This window comes from Kogia breviceps, chromosome 5 (assembly GCF_026419965.1).
Source record: "Kogia breviceps isolate mKogBre1 chromosome 5, mKogBre1 haplotype 1, whole genome shotgun sequence".
Taxonomy (NCBI): domain Eukaryota; kingdom Metazoa; phylum Chordata; class Mammalia; order Artiodactyla; family Physeteridae; genus Kogia; species Kogia breviceps.
This window is the reverse complement of record NC_081314.1, coordinates 32,868,426-32,879,035: the sequence shown is the minus strand read 5'-3', so window position 1 is coordinate 32,879,035 and position 10,610 is coordinate 32,868,426. Positions and strand designations below refer to the sequence as shown.

The window sequence follows — 10,610 nt, the reverse complement described above, 5'->3', positions numbered from 1 at the left end:
GGTCCCTTGGGTCATGAGCTATTTAATAAGGTGCCTCTTTGTAGTCTGCTAGTCTTACATGAAGTCTAGAAGACTCACCTGGCAAATCCAGCTTCTATCTTGACTGTCACAAGCCAGTCCCTCTTCTTCCTGGACCAGTCTCACCTTAATCTAGTTCCTGCTCTGCTGCATGGACTCATGGGAATTCCAGGCCCATCGCTTGGGCTAAGGATGCTCCCATCAGCATAGCAGCCCCTCTGATCATACTGTTGCCTCAGCCCATTCTGTTCTCAGGCCCAGCTCTAGTTTCAAGAATTTTGGGCAGAGAGGAACTGAAGAATCTTGTGCTGCACACAGCACAGGCCTCTGCCACTGACTGATGACATTGCTGCTCAGCCCAGTGGCTCCCAGGGCAGGCAGGCAGCATATCCCCTCCCCTCATGGACCACTCCACCACAAGAACGGGCTCCCATTTGTACAGCCAACTAAGTCATACTCACGTGCTCCCAACGTCAAGGTTAGATGACAGTTCTAACTTTGCTTAACCCTGGTCTAGGTCAACAGCTGAGACCCACCTCAAGCCTCATGATAAAATTCACTCTGGAGACCCTGAGTGTCTTCCACTTGCTGCCCAGCCTTACTTGGGATCATCTTGATGCATGACTCATTCTAATAATCTTGAACCCGTAAGGGAAGGACATTTCAATCTTTTGTCTCCTAAGGTCTTATTGACCCCTTATACAAACTTGCCCATTTAAAGGGTTCTGGTACCAATTCCAATTTGGGGGAGTGGGTTGCCCCCAACCACCAAGCAATTCTCTGACACCACTGGGTGTCTTACAGTTTAACTCAATTCTGACACTACCTGGGGATATAATCTACAAATTAAGATGTCAGTCCTACAAGACTTTTCCCTACCCCCTAATTCAGACTCCAGTTGCAAGTCTAGGTTGTTACCTCTGCTTCTGATCAACCAGCTATAAACGGGACGTTTTGATGACCCCCTCCAACTCAGGATGTCGGTTGCAGGTCCAGGTTGTTACTTGTACCTCTGACCAAGTGTCTATAAATCAGAGGTTCCAAAGACCCCCTCCTTGAGTTTGATTAATTTGTTAGAATGGCTCACTGAACTCAGAGAAACAAGTTACTTACTAGATTACCCATTTATTATAAAAGGATATAACTCAGAAATAGCCAGATGGAAGAGACGTCTAGGGCAAGGTAGGGGGAAGGGGTATGCAACTTCCATACCCTCTCTGAGCACTCTGCCCTCCCCAAATCTCCAGGTGTTAACCAACCAGGAAGCCCTCGAACTCCACCCTTTTGGGTTTTTATGGAAGCTACATTACATAGGCATAATTGATTAAATCATTGGCCTCTGGCCAATTGATTCAACCTCCAGCCCCTCTCCCCTTTCTGAGGTGGTGGGCAGGGCTAAAAGTTCCAACCCTCTAATCCCAAGGTTGGTTCTCTGGGTAACCAGCCCCCATCCTTAGGTGCTCTCCAAAAATCACCTCATTAGCATAACAAAAGACATCTTCAACACTCAACACTTAGGAAATTCCAAAGGTTGTAGGAGTGCTGTGCCACACACTGGGTGAAGACCAAATATATATTCCTTATTAGGATATCACACCCACCAGTCTACCATATTAAAAGTTTTGGAGTGGGAAGGAGTTTCAAGCTTTAAAAATTGTCCTGCTCTACTTAGACTTAGCCCAAGTTCCCCCCACTGTAATATGAGGAAGCGGAAGTAAGGGACAGGCAGAGTGAAACAGGAAAGGTGGAAAAGCTAAGACAGGGATGAGTGAGCAAGCTGGCCACTGATCTGTGACTGCTGCTCGTCCGGTGGGACTTTCTGAGAAGCCTTGTGAAATGCATCTCGGCCTATCTGCTTGGGGTATGGAAGAGGGAATAATTCATCTATTAATCAATTCACTCATTCACACTTTTGGTTCTGAGTGGGATCCTGTAGGTGTGCCATGCTGCAACATCAGAGAATCCCAGGGCATGAAGTGAGCGGTCAAGACAAAGCCCCAAAGCGAGACTGCATCTGCATGGAGCTGATCAAAGCCTTTGTGGGACTGGTTATTGCAACAGGGACTAGAGAAAGAAGTGAGGCTGAAGAGAATTAGTCAGGGCACAGCGGGGTGCAGTACAATCCTCAGATTCCCTCATGCCTTCCATTAAAGTCATGTCCATAGATCTGGTTATGGGAGACTACTATCTTCCTAAAATTCAAGGAGACTTATTCATTTTTACTGGGAAGTAGGGGGTACCAAGACCCCAAATTTCCACGGAGGAAACATAGGGCTTTCCATTGTGATCTTCCCACTGGATGAGAAGCATTAATAAGGCATTAATATCTGGTCATTCTTTTTTTTTCTTTTCTGGCATATAAGAGTCAATATTTCCCAATCCTCTTGCAGTAAGATACGGTCATGTGACTAATTATGGCCAATGAAACATACACAGAACTGACCTATTCCTCCCACAATTGTCCAGTCTTTCTCATCTCAGCTTGAGTGGAAAACATGGTGGCTGTATGTTAAGAGGACAGAACAACAGCAGCCTGGATTGCTGAGTCATCACATGGAAGAGAGCCTCCTGGAAGAGTCACCTGGCACATAGCAGACTTTTCAGGAGCAAATGATAAACTTTATGTGTGTAGCTGCTGAGATTTGGGGACTCTGTGTTATAATTTCATAATGTATTCTGTCTAAAATACCCTTACATATTTGCAAATTCCTTGTGCATTGTAATCAAAAGTCAGGTGAATGGGTTATACATCAATGTTATAAATTACTTATAATATGCTATAAGTGTAATCAATGCCTGGGAGCAATTAAAGTCCTAAGTGAGGGAATGTACTAGCTGTACAAACATTTAGAGCTGATAGAAAACTTTGCAACATCTCCTGTCAAGTCAGAACTCATTAAAATTGGGATGTTCTGGTTGAGATTGCCACAGTGTGGTGTCTTCAGTTGAATTTTCTGAAGACCATCATGTGTTCGTAGGCATGGGATGCCCAAATCTCGCTTCACCTTGTGTTCCATACCAAATACATCTGTATCATTATCCATTACAACCTCATTCCTTACCTAAGCAAGTTATACATATTTTCCTAGACATAAACTTTTGACTTCTCAGAATCCCACGTTTGCAATGATGCTATCGTAATTCATTGTGAAGTCCCAGCATTGTAGTTGATAAATAGTTGATGTTTGCTGAATTAAGTCAAATTGAACGGACATGAATTAAAGGAGTAGGAGGAAAATGATATGATCCATGTGCTGGGGACATTGTATCTATTATGAGGTGCCTAATATTAACCCCTTTTTGCAGATGAGGAAATTAGAGAGATTAGGTAAATTGCCAAATGTCAGATGAATAGCAGTTGGAGTTGAAGCCCCTGAATTCTAAGACTGGAGATAAAACCTGCATTCTTCCCACAGTATCATGATGCTACCTTGAAAGAAAACAAATATAAATTGAATCAAAGTGAATTGAATTGAATGGTATTGAGCCAAAGTGGAAAATCCATCTCAATGCACAGATGTAGACTCGAGACTCTGTAGTGTTAATTATGGGATATTGTTACAGCCAGCACCAATCACCATATGCCTATTTCTTAAGGGTTAGTCTTTAAAATATTGAACTCTTAATATGTTTTTAATCTACTTTTATTAATAAAAGTTTTAGCTAATAAAAAAAGTTTTGAACCAAACTCTTGGGTGATATATATCGCTGTAATAACACCTCTTTCTTCGTGAGAATAGCTCCTTTGATCCAGAGTCGGGGTGGGGAGAGGCCTGATTAGCATTGGCTCATAATACTTCTGGTCTTATCTGACCTGTCCAGAGGGTGCAGAGCTGTCTGGACAGATAATCACAGCAGGGCTATTCACTGGTGCAATAGCTGCCCAGAGAAGCTTTGTAAGAGGCAGGTGCCTGCTTAAGTCAACTCATGCTTGGAGCCAGCGCACTTAAGGAAAAAGCAACAACTTGCAATCTTCTAGTTGTGGAATGCTACTTACAGACTGTTTTTGAAAAAGATCAGGTTCAACCATCTCATTTATCAGAAAAGGGAACAATGCTAATACCTCCAACTGATCTTACAGTTTATACAATGTATTCACACACCCATTATCTCATCTATTACATCATTTGAGACCTCAGCCCTAGGTGGTTAAGTAAATTGTCTAAGGTCGCATGGTTAATTAGTGACAGAATGAAAGTGAAGTGTCAAAAACCTGAGATTTATTAAATGTATGCTTTTCACTGAGTTATTTGCTTGGTAAATATATATTGGACAGTATCTCATAGACATTGGACTTAGAATGTTGGACTGGCATGGCAAAAACAGAATGTGAAATAGCCAATAAACGCTGAATTGCCCTCAACCTGCAGACAATCTAATAGCAAAGAAAAAGAGTTGCCAGTACCAAGTGGGAAGTGACAAGTGCCCGATGAGTGGTTCTAATCATTTTCTAGGGGAGGTCAAGTAGCCCAGTGAAGAGAAAGATGCTCGAGGATTTCTAAGGGAGGGGACTATTTGAATAGATTTTTAGGTAGGTAGGATTTCAATGTGTAGACCTGGAGCACATAAAGCAGAGGGAATTGTTCTAGCCAGGGACAAGAGGCTGGACACATGAGCTGTGTGGAAAACAATGAGGACTCTTTCCTTAATTCTCAGTCACATTATCTTTTCATATTTTAATGTCTAGAATACCATGAGTTATCTTAGAATCAATTTCAGAAGAAACTTACCATCCATTAAGCTGTAGAGTAAGATGTGTACAAAATGAATGACGGACTCTTCAATCAATGGTGTTTCCTAGTCGAGGACTTGCAAGTCATCTTGACAAAATCAAGGCTGAATGAAGAAAAGGAGCAGAAGCTTAAAGTCAACATTTAAGTTGTGGAGAAATCATGAAAGGCCCTTGCATAACAGATTAAGCTTGTTGAGATTTTATTAGAAGGGCAGTCAGGAGCCATTGAAGGTTTTTGAAGTAAGAAGCAATAGGATAAGAATTGTGTTTAGGAAATTAAATTGACAGCAATATATAAGTAGGATGAGAGTAGAAAGATAGTAGGGAGGTAGAATGCTGAGAGGTGATTAACATAGTTCAGGAAAGAAACCATCTAAACTATTGATTTGGTTACTGAACTGCAAACCATCCCCAAATTTAGCAGCTGAAAACAACAACCAGAATTTATTCTTTAATTCTATATTTGACAGTTTGGACTGGATCTATCTGGACAGTGCTTCTCGTCTCAGCTGGTTTTGGTGAATTATCAGAGCTGGTTGGTCTAGGATGGCTTCAGCCGGGATGACACATCACTGCTGCTATGTTCTTTCATCATCCAGCATGCTAGCATGGGCTCGAGGACCTGGGGCTAGGAAGAGGTCCTGCGAAGAGAGACGTGCCTTGGCTTCCAACAGGCATGATGTCACTTCCACCAAATTCTGTTAGGCAAAGCAAATTGCAAAGTCAGATCAGATACAAAGGGAGGGAAAGCAGAGTTTACCTTTGATTCATTAACTGCAAAGTCACATTGCAGAGGGGTGTGAATAAAAGGGAGGGTGGGAAAAAATATATGGCCATTTTCCCCCAGCAATCTGTCACACACCCCAATTTATTTCATTTGTTATAATTTTGCTGTTGTAATTTTTTTGTCACTCTATGTAAGATATAGAGGAAAAAGCCATTTTCTGGAACACATCTTATTAGTAATTTTTATCTAATTGTCACTGTCCTTGCTCAAAAGAAACAGAGCAATGTTGTTTTGTATCTATTTTAAAAATCACCCATTCTATTCTGATGAGTCAGTTCTATTCTAATAAGCCTGAAACATTTGAAATGTATTACACTATATTTAATACTATTAATGAATGTGGTTTTATGACTAAATTTGCCTTCTTTTTTCCCTCCTATGTTCAAATAACATTACGATAAACACATCATACTAGGCTTAGGAAGTAAAATGTATAAATCAGTGGAGCCTTATAAAAGATATTCTAACATGTTAGAAAAATATTTGGTGTTTAAAATATTGAAATTGCTTTTGAATTTCACTGACCCACTCATTTGAGGATTATTTTTGTTTCATCTTTCTCACACCATTGGTAGGTCTGTATTTAAAGATCTTGATAAATCAAGGAAAACCTTTCTGATACACTTCATGGGCTAAGAAGGGCAAGATAAAACATAATCAGATGTCTTAGGAAAATTTCCCTTCAATGTGAACCCAAAAGAAATATGTTTTCCATCCACATCTATTTTATAAATATCTATTTCATGGAGATATACCTCTGGTTTTCATCTATTTGCCTTCTTGAAATTTAAAAATGTATAAAGCATATTGTTAGAAGTATCTAGGATCCCATTTCATTAGAGTGAATATTCTCATCAGATTATGTAACTTTGTTTTCTACCTACCTATTGAATATGTTCCTCAACTTCCTGGCTACTGACATTTCTCCAGTTCAGATCTTTATCACCTCTCTCTGGACAAATGAAGTAACCCCTTAGCTGGCACCCCTGCTTTCAGTTTTGCCTGTTTTGCAATGTGCCTTTTGCTCCTTTGATCCTCAGAGTATTTCCAGCAGAGTGGTAGTCTAGCCAGATGTCCTTTTTTTTTTTTTTTTAATTGAAGTATAGTTGATTTACAGTGTTGCATTAGTTTCAGCTGTACAGCAAAGTGATTCAGTTATATATATAGTTTTTTTTTTTTCAGATTCTTTTCCATTATAGGTTATTACAAGATATTGAGTATAGCTCCCTGTGCTATGCAGTAGAAACTTGTTGTTTACCTATTTTATATAATAGTACTGTGTTTCTGCTAATCCCAAACTCCTCATTTATCCCCCCCTTCCCCTTTGGTAACCATAAGTTTGTTTTCTGTCTTTGTGAGTCTGTTTCTGTTTTATAAATAAGTTCATCTGTATCATTTTTTTTAGATTCCACATATAAGTGATATCATATGGTATTTGTCTTTCTCTTTGTGACTTACTTCACTTAGTATGATAATCTCTAGGTCCATCCATATTGCTGCAAATGGCATTATTTCATTCTTTTTTATGGCTGAGTAGTATTCCATTGTATATGTATACCTCATCTTTATCCATTCATCTGTCGATGGACATTCAGGTTGCTTTCAAGCCTTGGCTATTGTAAAGTGTAAAGTTCATAGCTATAGTGCTGCTATGAACTTTGGGGTGCATGTATCTTTTTGAATTATCATTTTCTTCAGTTACATGCCCAGTAGTGGGATTGCAGGATCATATGGTAGCTCTATTTTTAGAAGTGTTCTTTAAAGGAAATGATCTGTGTTCAAATAAGTTGTAAAATGCTATAGACCATACCTTCCATGCTTGCAGTCATAAAACCTGTTAGCACATTAAAACTTTCAGGAGTCCTGAGTAACATGAAGATAGTGATGTGCTTTTGTCTTCTTCCATTACCCATGATCGCCACCCTGCTCACTCTGAAGCACCCAGTGCCTTAGGGAAAATTAGGATAACTATAGCAGGGATTTGAAGAGAAAGAGTCAATATTCAACACCCAACTTCCAAAAGGGGACTATGAAGATCGTGGCCAGAAAGTCTTAAAATCTTAGGTTTATTGAGAGAGAATGGATTTATAAATTCCAAAAGTTATTTACATATTAAGATCCAGGCTTAGTGGAATCATAGATAACTCAACTATTTTCTTTCTTTTTTTTTTTTTTTTTTTTTTTTTTTTTTTGTGTGTGTGTGTGTGTGTGTGTGGTTTGTGAGCCTCTCACTGTTGTGGCCTCTCCCGTTGCGGAGCACCGGCTCCGGACGCGCAGGCTCAGCGGCCATGGCTCACGGGCCCAGCCACTCTGCGGCATGTGGGATCTTCCTGGACCGGGGCACTAATCCGTGTCCCCTGCATTGGCAGGTGGACTCTCAACCACTGCGCCACCAGGGAAGCCCAACTATTTTCTTTTTAAATTTAATTTTTTAAATTGAAGTATAGTTGATTTACAATGTTTCAGGTGTACAGCAAAGTGATTTAGTTATATATATATATACATTCAGTTATATATATATATTCAGTTATATATATATATATATATATATATACACACATATATTCTTTTTCAGATTCTTTTCCATTGTAGGTTATTGCAAGATACTGAGTACAGTTCCCTGTGCTATATAGTAAGTCCTTATTGCTTACCTATTTTTCTTTTTTTTTTTAAAATATTTTAAATTTTATTTATTTATGGCTGTGTTGGGTCTTCGTTTCTGTGCGAGGGCTTTCTCTAGTTGTGGCAAGCGGGGGCCACTCTTCATCGCGGTGCGCGGGCCTCTCACTATCGCAGCCTCTCTTGTTGCACAGCACAGGCTCCAGACGCGCAGGCTCAGTAATTGTGGCTCACGGGCCCAGTTGCTCCGCGGCATGTGGGATCTTCCCAGACCAGGGCTCGAACCCATGTCCCCTGCATTGGCAGGCGGATTCTCAACCACTGCGCCATCAGGGAAGCCCCTTACCTATTTTATATATAGTAGTGTGTGTATGTTAATCCCCAATTCCCAATTTTTCCCTCTCCCCATTTACCCTTTGGTAACCATAAATTTGTTCTCTATGTCTATGGGTCTATTTCGTTTTTGTAAATAAGTTCATTTGTATTTTTTATTAGATCCCACATGTAAGTGATATCATATTATATTTTTCTTTCTCTGTCTGACTTACTTCATTTAGTATGATAATCTCTAGATCCTTTTACCAAAAATGTTGACAGTTTATTCAGAAAGCTGTGGTGTATGAGGAATGCCTACCAGACAGAGAAAGGAACATGATACTTTCCATCATGGGAAGAGGAGGTATTTGGAAGGGAGAGGTAGAGGAAAAAGATGCAGCCTGGATCCTTCAGGGACCCAGTGCCTTCACCTCCATGGACCTTGATCCAAGGGGCACCAAAACTGTGAGGTGAAAACTCCAGGCAGGTTGAAAGGAAAGTTGAAACCCAAGGCGTGTGCATTCTCTTTACTGATGGCAACTCTGAAAGGTCACTGACTTGCAAGGTCACCTCTTGTGCCAATATAAGATGGCCACAGCAGAAGAGAAAAGATGATACACATACTTAGGCAGGAAAACAGCAGGGAATTTTATCAAGGGAATCTCCCTTGACAGATGTCTGGTATGGAGGGAATTCAAAATTCTTCCATGATGCCACTGGGCAACTGAAAATAGTTGATATGGATCTGCTATGGTTCACCACAGTAAATGACAAGGTGATTCTATCTGAAAAACAGTAAAGCAGAAAGACATTTTCGCTGAAAAGCAGGGGATTCAGAGTGGTGATGGGATGCTTTCAATGCTTTGATTTTGCTGGGAGAACAGGCAATGAGTTACACCTTGAGAAGCAGATGCAGTTAGAAAAAAGGCCAGTTCCCAGATTTAGGTGATCAGAGTTCAACAAGAGAACACCCAGAAATCATTTAATTCCAATTCCAAACACCATTTTGGAAAGGAAATTATGGAAGACAATCTGGAGGAGAAAAATGGTTTGAAAGATTTTAAACTTTAAATTGAGTGAGAAGATTTTAAACTGGAAAAGATTGAGTTACCTGTAACTAGAAAGTTTACATTATTATTTTCTACCCATCATTAGAAATGGAGGTTATAAAGGAATTTAGTTATATAGACATATCATAGAATTTTCTACAAGTGAGTTGTAGGTCTAAACCATCTACTCTATTACAGTCTGATTTCTCTTTTAATCCAGAGTCCCCCAAGTTTATTTGTCCAAAAACATATTTTTAAAAAGTAAGTACATCGCATTTTCTGTCAGAACAAGTATTGGATGGGATATCCTTTGGGAAATAAGGTCCTATGCTTATTAGAATTATCTCTTAAAAATAATCTCCTTTCTTTTAAAATCAATCTTGTTATTTATTTGTTTTAAAAATGCTTTTTGGACTTCTTACATGTTTGAGGCATTCTTCTAGGTGCCTGAACTTGAAAGATGACTCAATCCTAAATTCTGACCTCAGGAAAACCATAGATTTGCAGAGGAAGTATGTGCTTGTTTTGACAACATATATGCTAATATTAGAACAGTACAGAGAAAACTAGCAGGAAACTTGTACCGGACTACATGAAAATTTATGAGGGGTTTCACATTTTTCTCTTTAAGGGTTTATACTTTCCGTTTAAGAGAATTATCAAGGCAAGGGTATTCTCTCTCATCATTTCTGTTCTATATTCTAGTAGAAGTTTAAGAAAGTGAAATAAGGCAAGTAAAAAGTATAAAGATTAGAAGGAATAATTAAAACTCTTAATATACGCAGATGACATGATTATGTGGTAAATCCTGAAGAACATACAAAACATCTACTAGATGTAATAGCGAATTTAGCAAGGTCATAGTATACAAAGTTAATATACTTGAAGCAAAGATTTAGGAAATAAAAGTTTAAAAGTTCCATTTAAAATAGCACTGAAAACATAAAATATGTAAGGATAAATGTAGAAATAGATTAAAAACCTCTACACTGAATCTGCAAAAGATTAATGAGAAGAAAGAAATCATGAATAAAGTGTGAGATGTACCATGCTAATGGATTGGAAGAGTCAATGTTGTCAAGACATCAAT

At 39.2% G+C, this 10,610-nt stretch overlaps 1 non-coding gene across 1 annotated transcript; it reads left to right on the top strand.

The window, feature by feature from the left end:
- Window positions 1-10,040: 10,040 nt before the first annotated feature.
- LOC131757856 (U6 spliceosomal RNA) lies at window positions 10,041-10,142 on the top strand. Its single transcript, XR_009336007.1, has one exon. It is a non-coding gene; the product is annotated as a U6 spliceosomal RNA (small nuclear RNA).
- The last annotated feature ends 468 nt before the right edge of the window (window positions 10,143-10,610 follow it).